Here is a 14,149-nt window from a genome sequence, read left to right on the forward strand (position 1 = left end):
GGTCAAAACCTTTTTATTGAAGTGGTGTTTTAAAAATCAATAGTTTTAATGATTCTTCCAGTTGCTTTTGCTTTGTTTTGTTTTGATTTAATCTGATTTTTTTGATGTTTATTGATTGTTTTATACAGTATTACTGTCTTAATTTGTTATTGGATGTTATTAGATGTTTTAAATTATTCTTTTAAATTTCTGTAAGCCGTCCTGAGCTATTTATATAAAGGATGGTATACAAAAGTTTTTAATACATAATAATAAATAAATAAAACAGTGGGTTAGCACCCAGCAGGCCTCGCTGATAAAATCATTCTCAAATTGGGGGAACTGGATCTTGCAGCCCTGCTATTTATCTATTTGTTTATTTAAGACATTTGTGTGCCGTCCTTTGCGAAAGCCTCAGGACAGCTTACACAAATAAAACTCTAAAATACATGATATAATATTATAACATAAAAACATTCCACAGGACATGCTCTCTTAATAAAAATAATACAAAATAAAAATGCGACTGCAAACAAATTAGAAGTATTAATAAATTATTATTATTAATATTAATATTATTATTATAACATTTCTATGCCGCCCCTTGCCGAAGCCTCGGGGCGGCTTACAACACAATAAAATACATTGAAATACAATAGAACATAATAAATTACCACTAAATACAAAAATACAAAAAATACACTGAGATACAAACATAATAATATAAAATTAAAAATTAACAGTATAAAATAAGTAAATAAAGAATATAGGAGGAGAAAGGAGAAGGAAGAAGAAGTTGCCCTGGCTAGATCATATATTTTAACAATTAAAATGATGTTTAAATAAAAAGGTCTTTACCTGGCACCGAAAAACCAGTAACGACGGTGCCAGGCGGACCTCTTTGGGGAGTGAATTTAAAATGAAGGTTAAATAAAATGGTCTTTACCTGGCGCCGAAAAGAGTAGAGGGTTGGCGCCAGGCGGAGCTCTCTGGGGAGCATGTTTCATAGTCTGGGTGCCACCACGGAGAAGGCCCTTCTCCTACACGTGCTTAGACTTTTGGAAGTTCAGTGGCTTTGTGTGGGAGCAGTTGGTTGCCGGAGAGGCCCCTGCCCTTCGCCGGAGGTCCCAAGCACGCATCCAGAATGTGTCCGGGTCTGTTGCTGGGCTCTCCTCTGAAAAGCAGGAAGTTGTGCAAAAGGCTAGCAGGAAGAATACGCAGACGGGCCAGTGGCTTGATTGGCGGAAGGAGCTTCATGGAGTGATGGGAAGAGCGTTGCGCTGGGGACCTGGGAGATCCGGGTTCAAGGCCTCCCCTTGGCCTTGGAGCCCGTTGGGTGACTTTGGGCCGGTCGTGGACTCTCAGCCTAGCCTACCTTGCAGGGTTGTAGTCGTGAGGATAGGATAGAATAGCGAAGGACTATGAAACAGCCTTGGGTTCCTCACAAGAGGAAAGGAAAGGTATAAAAATGCAATATAATAATAAAATATAAAATAAAAATAGCATAAAAATCCTATTTATTTATTTATTACAACCATTTATATCCCGACCTTCCACCAAACTTTCAGGACAGCTTACACAAATCCATGTATACTAAAGAACAGAACAGCCTTTGACCTGATAGTCCAGTTTTTCTCAGACTGGGACCCTTCCAGCGCAATGGGGCACCCAGCTGGGGATAATGGGATTTGTCATCCATCTGCCTCCAGAAGTCTGGAAGAGAGTCTTTTGGACCTCGTGGGAGTACACTGTGAGTTTTGTGATGCTATTTGCAGTTTTACAAGCTTTGCTTTGCTTCTGCCTATGTTAGACCGTGTGACATTGCTTTATGCAGTACTTATGCTAAAAAAAACAATTTCCTATAAATTGTTTTTCCTATAAAAAAAACAAGTTCCTATAAATTTAGCCATTGCATTGAGTCTGTCTAGATGACGAGGAGAAACTGCAGTGATTTTTTGTCTGCTAACGTAACATACCAAATCTTCCGAAGCAATTTCTTCTCTCTAACATCGCTTTCTAATCCCCTTCCATCCATATGGGCCATGTTTAAAAAGCCCTGATGAGAGAGAACACCAGGAACAATAAACCACCCAATAAAAATCTTATGCGCTGTGAACAAAAATAGATGGTACAAGAGGGACTTGTAACGACGGGGCAATTTTGGGGTTCTCTCTCCTTTTGGGCTTTTCCCTCAAGATTGGACGTAAATCATGTGGACGTCGGTTGAGAGATTAGTTTCTTGTGCACTGAATATCAGAAATGGAGCAGATGATATTTGATCCCTGTTTAATTGCAACCCATTATGAAAAAGCACAGAGCAAAGGAGCGGGTGTTATAATAGGGAAATTTAAGGGGCTGGTTTTAATGGCTTTGCAATATTGTGCATTGAAGCAAACAGGAGTCAGAAAAGAACAAAGATCTTGCAGGAGTCAGAAAAGAACGAAGTTTACTGAACAATGAACATATTCAGTAACTCTTCAGGTGTTTTGATCTACAGCTATCACAATCTCAGTCGGCATGGCTAATGGTTGGGGATGATGAGAGTTGTAGTTAAAAACATCAGGTTGCCTGCAGCTTGGAACTTTATGAACCTCCCGGTGTGTTTCAAGCTGGTAAAGTACTGAAATAAAATGGAGACTGGCTTGAATCCCAGGATAACCATGTGTTGGGTACAACATGAATGTGTCACATTATTTTTGCTCTGGTGTAGATCTACTCTGAGCAATTATGTTGCAGCAATGCAGCCCTAAATATTTCTTGTTCTGTGCCATCCAGTTGTCTCTGACTTTTGGTGACCTTTTGAGCAAGGGCCGTCCAAAAAGTCCTGTTCTTGTCAGCCCTGCTCATCATTCGGAGCTCATTCCAGCAGATACAGGCAACTGGCTATAGGACTGCAACCGGAATCATGTTAATTTTTGCTTTTTTGGTGTTGTTAAGGGAGTGATCCTATGGACTTGAAGCAGCCTCCGAGGGGCTAAATGGTATTTTGGGTCCTAGGTACAAGGTCAAACAGTGCTCCAGCCTCAGAGCTGGAAATCAGAGCTCTGATCTTTCTAGCAGTCGCTCTTCCAGGGCAGGAAAGCAACCCCAGAGAGGTGGGGGAAGAAGCATTCTGGTAGGCAAGGAGAGGAGAAAACTGGGTGGGGGGGGTCAGAATCTGGGCTGTACTGGTGCTTCCCCAGTCTCTTTGTCTCTTCTCTGAGATGCCCCAACTAGACAGGCAAAGAAGCTCATCCAACAAAAATGCAGGGTGTGAGAACAGGGAGGTAGAGATCGCCTCTATTCGTCCCTCTGCTCACCATAGATGAGCGATAGCCTCCCATTTTGTGGGATTACAGCCATTGTCATAGGGGACTGTGGCTTAAGATATTAAATACTGATGTTTAGTGCTGTGGCAGTTGCACTAGACAGTTGTGTATCCCTGTACTTGGCGGGGGAGCTCGTGGGAGACATCACTGTGTAAGCCAGCGGTGTCTGGGGTGCCACAGGGTTCCCACACACATACTGCTCCCAGGTCAAGGGGCAGGCGAGAAGCAGCGCTGGATGGAGTTCTGGACCTGTGGTGAGCCACTGAATTGCCAGTGGAGGTCTCCTCACCCTGGTGGGACACCCTGGTTGGCCATGGGGGGCGGTCGTCTTACCCCAGTTGGCCACCGGATCCTCCTGGCCGGGAAGGAGTACAAATGGGCTTCTTGCTCCTGTTCGGCCTTCCTTCAGCTCTGCCACATTCCACATCCTCGGTCCCTTTCTGGCCTCGCCTTCCTCTTCAGCCCCAACCCCCTGGTCCCGTGGTTCCTGGTTTGCTTCCTCCAGGCTTCCTCCTCCAGGCTTCCTCCGAGGGTCACCAAAGACACATACCCCGAAACTCAGCATTTTCCAAGCTGGTGCTCTCCAGCTGCTCTGGCCTTCCGTTCCCACAACTGCCAACCAGCTTTGCCGCAGCCGATGATGGAGGCTGGAGCCCAGGTGGTCTGGGAGGCACCAGTTTGGGGGAGGCGCCCGTAACATTTAATACCAGCTGTAGTCCAGCTGCCCGCTTTGCTCCTGCTTGTGAGCTGCAGCCTTACAAGAGAGACGTTTCATTATACGAAGGTCTCCTGCACGGCTCCCCTCATCGCGCCATTTAAAAAGGATAAACCGCTCCTTGGGTGGTGGTGCTGTGCCATTAATGCCTCTGGCAGTGCTGCGAAAGAAAGCCCTGCCCAGCTCTTGCCACTTCCAGGCCAGGGCCTCCTTTATGGAACCAACCCACCTCCTCCCCGATCGTCCCCTCGTCCTTCCGGAAACTGGGAATTAGGAGCCTTAAATGCAGAATCCTTGGAAAACAGTGCCACTTCTGCCTGTCACTGGAGCAGGGATCCCCCCCCATGCACACGTGCTTGGCTATGGCCTGCAGCAGGAGGTGCTAAGAATCTGCTAATTGTCATGCTAATAATCTGCTAATAATTGCCTGCTCAAGGGGGTGGGGAGGATGCACAGAGCCGGCCTGCCTTGATCACTCTTGAATGCGGCAGTCGGGACTCTTGACAGGAAATGATGGAAAAGCTCTCCTTGCATGTTTGGTGATGAGCGCAGAAGAGGAGCAGATTGCCGCTACCGCGTGTCCTTATTGACCTTTCTTTCATCCCGAGAGTGTCAGATTTCCTGGAGGTGTAAAGCACGAGGAAAGGGCTCCTCAAAGACACAAGCCCGCGAACCAGTGGGCCAGGCAAACAGTGAAGTTCTGCAACCATTTCCGATCTTCTTTTCCTGGTGGTGCGCTCCTGGGACCAAGCGTGGGTGTCATGTGGGCTTGTGCACTTTGCTGGAGTGCCGGCCATGGTGCGTTGTGCGGGCTCACTGGAGGTCTGGCGCAGTGAGCTCTGCGCGCAGCATTGTGGGGCAAGCAGGGACTCTTCGGCCTGGGCAAAGCGATTTGCCGGTGTGGGTTGGCCAGCCCTGGGAAAGAACTGTCTCGTTGCTTCAGGAGGAGACCGGGCTTTGTCAGGGTCCTTCCAGAGTCAAGCTGCTTTAAGCAGGAACTCTCCTGGGATCATCCAGCCATACCAGCTGAGATCCAGTGCAAACCCTCCAACTTGGACTAACACTGGACAGAATATTCTTAAGCGTAAATGTTCCGCTTGGTCAAACAGAGCAGACCCTGGGGAATGAGAAGCCCTGGGGTTCCCTAAACTCCAGCAGCCCTGCTCACCAGGTACATACCTAGAAGATCTCGACACCTGCGGTGTGGTTTGAAAGGAATAGCACCTTAATTCCCCTAAGAAACGTGCCAGCCACTATTTCGGCTTTGCTTCCAGTTGTGCTAGTGTGTTTGGCTTGTTTCGACATGGCAGTTATGTTCAAACCATGCGTACATACTGTAGTGCGTTTGTCGGAGTGCTTTAGAGACCCGTATCCATGAATCAGCTCTCGAACTAGGAATGTGTGAAGAATTCAGTGGGGAGCAAAAGTCTCACGGGTTTGCACCTTCTTGGCCTGATGCAAGTTGAACCAGAAAACAGATTTGGTTTTTAAACAGGTTGCAAATTGTGTGTGCGTAAACTGGGATAGTAGTGTGAGATTTTGGCCTCAACATTTTGTGCAAAGGTGGAGCAGAGACCTGAATTTTGAACAAATCTGGAATTAACTTCCAAAAACTTCAGGCTGGTCAGGGAGCATGTATGCGGACACTGAGAAGAGGTTTCCGTCCTTCTCTTGTTCGGTACAGCAACAACACAGCCGTGACTCAGATCTAACCAGTTGGCCCTCGTTTACAGAAATTCTGCTGGAGATGATGCATTTTTCAACTCCAATATTTCAGAGGTTACATGTAATCACCGCGGCGAGGATTGCATTAGCTCAGTACTGGAAGAGTGAGGAACTACCCACCGATGAACTGATTCTAAAAAAGATTCTGGACTGTGCAGAAATGGACGGATTGACTTTATCACTGAAGGAGAAAGAAGATACTGACTTCTATCAAACTTGGAACTCTTTTTATTATTGGCTAGAGAAACGGGACTTGGCTTAGATTTAAATATGTTTTTAAGTTATCTTAAATGGAAAAAGAAGGGTGTGGGGGCTGACCCAGCAGGCTCAATGTTTTTGATGATGGATGTTGTTTGTAGTTTTCTTTCTTTTTTTTAGGATTATAATTTCAAATAAAACTTATTAAAAAAATATTTCAGAGGCTGGACTTGCCACCCAGCCGAGCCTGCTTTTGGCTGCTGGGTCAGAAATTGTCCTGGAGCTGAAATGGAGCAAGTTTTCCAGATTTGCTGAGATTTATGAAACCTTTGCTGTGTGGCATCTGTCCATGCAGTTGATTCTTGCTTAGATGGACACAGAGGTGTCTCTTCAAACAAGAGAAATGAGCTTCTTGGATAAAGTAGGAATTGGGACTCCTAGTTCATTCCAGTCCATGTCTCCTGAGCATCTTGTATTCATTATTTTATCATTGTCAGTTTTATTTGTACACCACTCATTAACTGAAGCTTTCTGAGCAGTTTGCAACTATGCAAAGCACAGTACGAGACAATATGTAGCACAAATAGCATAAAAACATAATGGCAATACAGAATTTTAAAAGCCACATTTAAAGCGACCCTTTAAAAGTTTCAATAGTTTACATAAATAAAATCGTAAGATCTTTCTGAGCAGCTGACATAATGCCCCAATATCATGTTAAAACTAATTCAGTGCCCTCTCAGAGACGATAGTCTTAACCTGGCACTGAAAAGATAATGAAGTTGGCACTGGGCAGGCCTCAGTGGGGAGCTTGTTCGGTAATTGGGGGCCGCCACTGAAGAGGCCCTTTTCCTTGTTGCCACCAACGGAGCCTCCACTGGGGTGGCAACTGGAGGCAGCCCCCCTCCCGGGGGGCGGGGGTCTGGCTAGAATGCAGTGGGTAGTGCATTTGTACCCTGTCTCCCCACCAAGAAAATGACATATATGAAAAAGAGTGTTCCACCAAGATGACGATATACAGTGGGGTAGACCTATCCACCTTTTCTTTATTCATTTATTTAATTTCTATGCCACCCCATCACCTGAGGTTCTCTGGGTGGCTTAGAAATGCTAAACAGCATAAAAACATAGATAAGATATAGTAAAATAATTGATATGATAAAATGGATACAACAATAAAATAGTAAATAACATTAATAATAAAAATAGTGAAATATAGTGAAGGGTGGGATATAAAAACTTTAAATAAATAACAATAAATAAAATGTATGCACATACACCAGTAAGCGCAGCCAATAAATTAACTAAAATAAATCAAAATAATCCATAACAAAATATGTATTAAATTAAATCAATTATCCAAAAACTTGTTTAAATGAGGTTTCTGTTTCCAAATTCTTTCTGGGATTAAGCTGGGCTCCTTTTCACGAGTGTTTTGCTAGTGGCCTTTTCCCCCTGCCTTTTTATGTGTTCCCACACACAACCACCAGGTGGCACTGTGGTTTAGCAAATGGTGCTAATCCGTGAGGGTTCTGGGCCGCCATTTCTGGATTGAAATCTTCCTTTTTAGGGAAACAAAAATGCTAAGATGGTTGCAAACGGCAGGACAGGTCCTGGGAGAGGAGAGAGTCATGCAAAGCACCCGCAAGCCACTGCGTGGGTTCAAGAGCGTGGCAATAAATGCCTGAGGCAGCAAGGCGGCTTGAGTAGGGGACCTTACCTATACGCTATCAAGTTGCCTCTGACTTAGGGTGGCTGTAATAGCCTGTCTTTGGCAGCCGTGGAGATCAAAGCTGCTTCCTTCTGTGTGGAATCCCTCCATCTTACATTTGGATGGCCTCTTCTTCCACTTTGCCTAGCACGGTGATCTCTTCCTTTGCACCCAGACACTGGGGTTGGAAATAGGGCAGCGTGCAGGAACTTGGCCTTCGGTGGGGGGAATCCGTGCGGCCTTTTCTCTAGTGTGCATGTGTAGAGGCACTGCTCTCCAGAGTCCCGCCTGCCGTGTCTCACATGGCAGCTTCAAACTCATATTTTAAAGCGCCGATAACCTCTTCAAGGTCCGTTTTTTAAAAAGGTGACTTTTGCTCAATTTTAAATTGGTGGACCAGCTCCTGGCAGGTGAATGGATGTGAAAAGACAAAGGGTTTGCTCTTGCGGAGCTGGGCCGAAAATCCTGCTTGCGTTGCCCCACATCCCTGGCCATAAGAGCAAAACAACATATGCAGCAAGGAGCGGCGTGCGACCTTTCCACGGACCAAATCCAGCCGCCTCACTCTCCGAATGCCAGCGCTAGGCCTGTGGCCAGGGGCTGGCTTGCTACGCGTTTGCCGCTGCATCCTTCTGAAGCCAGAGCTGCTCTGTCTGTGCCGCAGGCCGGCAAGCACTGATGGGGCCACTAAAATCTGGAAAGGCCACCTGCGGCGTGCGCACCCAGCAGCTCTTCTCTGCCATTAGCAAGATGCAGGAAGCAGGTGGCTTGAACCTGCTCTTGTCAGTGCAAAAGCACTTGGGAGTTTTGGCGTCTGGATCTCCTCCTTGACCTTTTCCAGACAGAAGGGAAGATGGCCTCCTAAGGAAGGCATTTGTTCTCTGTCCTCGGGCTTGGTTTGTTCTCCAAGGGGTGGCAAAGATCTACGCGGGGGCGGGGGGGCACATCAGCAGCTGTGGTAACAAGGACACGGGCAAGCTTGTTATTAGCTGGAGACCAAGGCCAAGAGCTTTGGATCGTATTCCTGATCACTGTGTCTGAGTGGGAAAGCTGGGCGGTGACGAGAGCCGACAGGATGTGTTCAAAACGTTTTTCAAATTTAAAGTTTTCACCTGCCGTCCCATTACTACAAGTCTCTGGGCGGCTTACAAAGAACATGGCGTGGGAGGAGAGCGTTGTGGACAGAAAGACGAACAAGGGCGTCCTAGATCGAATCAAGCCATTGCTTTCCTTAGAGGCAAACAGTGCTTTTTTTTTGTCATAGAACGCACCTGGAGTTCCTGCACCTTTTTTTGACAGATTTTCCAAGTTTGAAAAGTAACTTTTGAAAATTTGAAGTTCGGTCCACGTGGATTTGAATCGCCCTGTCGAGTGTGGCAGGTCAGTGGCAAAATCATTAAAACGGTGCATGCGGGCTGCTTGTGTGTCAAATCCGAAGCATGCGTACTTCACACTGGTTGTGATGGCGCTGCTCGGCTTGTGATTGGTTGTGCGGGCAGCGACCGTGACGTTTTGTTACACAACTGAGGTGTGTGGGTGTGTATACAGTGATTGACTACGTGCAAAAGGTAAATAATTTCATGAGTTCCGGCATCTTTTTTCTTACTAAAAAAGTACTGGAGGCAAAGATGTTGTACTTTGGACACTTCCTGGAAAGGCCAGATTCCTGGCAAAGACCATCTTGCAAAGAAAAGTTGAAGACGGAAGAAGAAACGGAAGACCGAACATGAGGTAGGCGGACTCCATCATGGAAGCCAGAACCCTGAATTTAGAACAGTTAAGCTGGACATCCCGGAGGGCTTTCACTCCTCTGTTTGCCATAATTCAGCGATGACTTGATGGCGCAGAACCACAACAAAGCAAGAAATAATAATACTTCCACATGTAGATTGTACTTCTTAGTAGGTAAAGCGTGGCTTACATAGGTTATCTGGCTGTAATTTAGCCCAGCCAGGCTGGGTCGGACGGTTGGGCAGTCGCTGGTGGGCCAGAATCTCAGAAGGGTCCCTGGATCGCCAGCGCTGGTCACCTGGGCCCGGTGCGCCTCGACGTGCTGCCGGAGGGACGCACTGGCCCTGGGCCGCGGTGGCTGCTCCCCCTGCCTGGCTGCATGGCCTGCCCTGTGCCCCCTGTTCTCGTTCGCCCACAGTGTCTCGGGCACACGACGCAGGGTCATGCTGCGCAAGTTGCATGGAGATGGGGAAAGAGGGATTTATTTATGTAATTTATTTGTTTATTAGGGTGTTTCTAACCCGTCCATTACTGTATGTCTCTGGCTGGCTTACAATAAATCACCCAATAAATACATCATAATCATAAGAACCCACCACTGAGAATAAAACCATAATTAAAATATTTAAACTTTAAAATACTGGGTAAATAAAAAGGTCTTGACCTGGCGCCGAAAAGCATATAGATCAAGTCCATCCTATTTCTGCACAGGCTTGAGATCATTCTTAAAAACTAGAGGTACAGAAATTCATACGCGTTGTTCATAGTGGGCATTTCAGAGAATGGCTTTTGGGCGCATTTGAAGTGTGCACCTTCTGGATCCATCTGTGCATCGTTCCAAGTGTGTTTGTACACCTTTTGGAAACGTGCCTTTTTCAGATGGGAGCAGCTGTGGAGGGTAGTTTTTTCTGCTCAGTGCAACATGCGACAAGCACCGTAGCGTACGGATTTCTGGTTGCAAGCAGTGCTCAGAAATGTTGGGTCGCGGAGGTGTGAATTGGGTGGATGCATTTTGGAAACCCCCAGCATTGTGGTAGAATTAAATGCCCCATGCAAGCCACGTTGTGGCGGCTGTCATAGTAAGAGCGACAAGCTTGCCGAGGGGTCCCTGAGCGTGGCTCGGGCTTGGTTGCCTTGCCCAGCCAAATATTTTCCAGGTGGGGCTGGCCCACAGCTCTAACCCCCAGCCGGGACACACAGAACCTGAGGAAACACTGCCCAATTCCAGCTTAGAGCCGCTACACTAAGGTAGCCCTGAACCTATTTGTTAAATATTTATTTAACAGCTGGTTAAATAATGCTTTGCTCCTATTAGGGCTGTCGGCTGATCAAGCATGGATGATTCCTTGCTTTTTAAACCGTGTGCTGTAAACTGATTTTACTGTGAATGGTAAAATCAAGTTGCTTTGTGGAGAAGTCCTTAGGAAGCTAGTGAAAGAAGCAAAGTTGAAATGCTGCCCAGAAATTAGAATCAAAGATCATCACAATCATTATTATTCCCTAGCCATTTAGTATTGGGTGGGTGAATGACGGCAGAGGTAAAGTCCAGGAGGTGCTGGTGGCATTCACCAACCAGCCATTTTGGTGAATTTTCGACATTTCCCAGACCTGTCTCTCACTTCCAGGGTAAAGAAGCAGGATGAGAGGAGGAAAAACTGTTTTTCCCTTGTAACAGAACCCTATAGTTTGCGTGTGGGGTTTCCCACACCAGAAACACTCCCATGGAGAGATCTAAAAATGGCTTGGATCCTGAGTTAGCCACAATCCTGTGCAGGTTTACACAGATGTACATGCGACAGTTTTCACTGGGGTTTCCTTTCAGGTAAATGTGCACCTTAAGGAACTTCATGGGAGCCCCAGGTGTGTCTGAAAAGCCCCTGGAAGGTTGTGCGCCCCTCCCAAACCAGATGGGGGTGGCTGCAGGAAACTGGTGGGGAGAGGAAGAGATGGCAAGCTTGCTTTTTGTAAACATCTCATCAGGTGAAGAGATGGGGGAACTCAAAAGCTTGCAGAATTTTGGTGATCCTGGAAAGGTATCATGCGTTGTGGGTTTGGGATTATTTTCTGGTGCCCAAACTGCTTCCATGGCGTGTTGAATTGCTCAAGTCAACGTAGCTTTTGATGCAAGCCCAATTTGGGGTGATGCTTCCCATGTTTTTCAGGAGGGAATTAAATCCCGCAAAGAGGTTTTTGAGGTGAGAGGAAATTGTGGGCAAAATGGCAGGTAATCCAGGGGGATTCCATGCAGTGAAAATCATCAGGGCCCTGGCCCTTTTCTCCAGCAAGCGCCCATGGGCAGCAGGTTGGTGGAGCAGGTAACCATTCAGAGATTTGGGGCTCCCCGTGAAAGAGTTGGCCCTCTGAAGAGAGAGCATCTGCTATTCTCTGCCCCTTAAACTCTGTCATGATAAATAAAACCGTTGGATTATGCAAATATGAGGGTTTTTGTACCTTTAAGCACAGCCCAGAAGCCTAGATTTCAGCAGGTGGTCCTGCTCATGAAAACTACCTTCTGAAATTCTCCTTCTGCACATGTGCAGGTGATCTGCGTCAGGGACTCTGCATGCTGGGGTGTGTTTTGCAGGACTTTAACGAGTCTTTAGAAGTATTTCTAGCTGCTAACAGGAGTGAAGAGCAAAATTTGTCCCTTTGGCTGCACATAATCCAAGGAAAACTCTTTGGCTAAAGACTCCCAGTGCAATTGAATCATGTTTATTCAAGGCCTTCTTTTGGTTCATCTTTCTGGCAGCCTCCTGGAGATTTTTCAAGTGAGTGCAGGTAACAGCTTTATTATGATGAATTTTGTGCGGTCTGGCAGACTTATGTGGCTCCCAAGAGCCAGGGAATACTTTGAGGCAAGTTTGGAAATTTTGGAAAATCCGAATGCTTTGTTTTTTTTTAAATGAATTTGAGAGGGAAGATAGGGTGTTAAGTATCATGTGCACAATGAGCAAGTTAATATAGTTGCATTATGATGTAGATTTTTATTATATTGTTTTATCTTGGAAAATATTACTTGCTGGTATGCTTGTGGATGTTATAAGGGGAAGTACTGACTTGAGAGTTGAGATCCATGGTAAAGTTTTTTGTGTAATAACCAAGCATTAAGTTAAAATTGTAGTATTTATTTTTATTTCCGATTTATATCCTGCCTTTTTCCTACAAAGGGCTCAAGGCAGCTTACATCTCCTCCTCCATCTTATCCCCACAACAACAACCCTGTGAGGTAGGTTGGGCTGTGACTGGCCCAAAGTCACCCAGTTGGCTCCATGGCCGAGTGGGGACTTGAACCCAGCTCATCTGAGTCCCAGTCCCATGCTCTTCACCACGACACCACACTGGCTCTCTATTGTAAAAAATTGATAGAAGCAATAATTATTTTTGTATAGTTCTTCTCAATTAGTACTATATGTAATTTTTGTGTAAGGTCCCTTGGCATCTTTTTCTTTCTTTTTCATGTTACTTTTCATTTTTCTCTATAAAAATGAAATGTTTGGAGATGTAGAAAATTAAGGGTATGATTGTTGGAAATTTCAGAGAAACCTGGTTTTTTGTTTTTAACTTATTACTCCTCTATTAAAGGCAGGCTACCCAGACCCTGGAAAAGTGTAGGCGGGTGTTTTTTGATTGGGGTGTTTCCAGATGAGGCTTAATTGCACAATCATGTGCATTGGATGTGACCTGTTTCCTGATGACTCGGTCTTTCATTCAGAATCCTGTTTTCCTACTGCTGCTCTTTTTCTTTCTGCGGGTGGGGGGAACAAGATTAAAGAAGGAAAAACAGAATTGCACAATTCCTTTTGCCTGGGAGCAGCAGAAGGGCTGCATTTGTGAACACCTCAGCTGTCAGTCCTCTTCCATAACTTTTACCGCAGTATTGATGAACATAAGAGCTGGGGAAGAGAGAAGCCCTGCGCAGAGAAGTGGGATTTGCTATTTGATGGAAATAACAGTTCGGGATGCCATTGGAATTGTCTTGGTATGAAATAACGCACCTATTGAGCTATGGGTGTGTTTGCATTGTTTGAATTCTGTACTGCCCTATAGCTTTGGAGTTGTGACTCACCCAGAGAGCCCTAGCTCTCACGGAGTTTCACAATGTCATCAAAGGCAAAATGCGTTCAGAAATCAGTAACAGAGTTATTTAATGGCACCGCAATGTCAAGGTGATCTTTTTGTTTGTTAAATCTTTTCTATCCCGTCCCCTGTAGAACGTCTTGGGATGGCTTACAATAAATAAGTAGAATAAATCAAACCCCACCGCGTCCGACCATTAACATACTAAAACCTCAATCAAAATCCATTAAAATAACGGGAAAATGTGTTCGTCTGATTCTGTGCACTCTTGCAAGTGGGGGGGGGGGGTTGCGGGGTGCGCGCGCCCTCGCCCCACCTGGCTTCATTCCCCCCTCCTTGGTTGGCCACGCAGCCCACGCGAGTGCCCGCGTGGATCCCAGCTCGCAGCCATTCAGACGTGCGCGCGAATCCGCATCTTCTTGCCCTCCCGCCTCTGCTTTGCCGCGACGCTCCGGGTCTGAGAACCGCAGAGATGAAGCATGCAACGCTGTGCAAAAAGCAGCTGGGCGCCCCTCCCTCCCCTCCCCTCCCCTCCCCTCGCGGCTGCTCGGCTCCTTCCCCTTTTGTTCCATGCGAGGCTGCGGGAGAGCGCGCTGGGGCCGGAGCCCGCGGCGCGCAGCGGGCCGGAGAGAGCTGCGCGCAGTGAGGGCGCAGCGCCGCCTCGAGCCCGCGCCCCCGGCCCCCTCGGCGCCCCCGGCCGCGCGG

This window comes from Varanus komodoensis, unplaced genomic scaffold (genome assembly GCF_004798865.1).
Source record: "Varanus komodoensis strain SLA01 unplaced genomic scaffold, ASM479886v1 scaffold20_1, whole genome shotgun sequence".
NCBI classification, from domain to species: domain Eukaryota; kingdom Metazoa; phylum Chordata; class Lepidosauria; order Squamata; family Varanidae; genus Varanus; species Varanus komodoensis.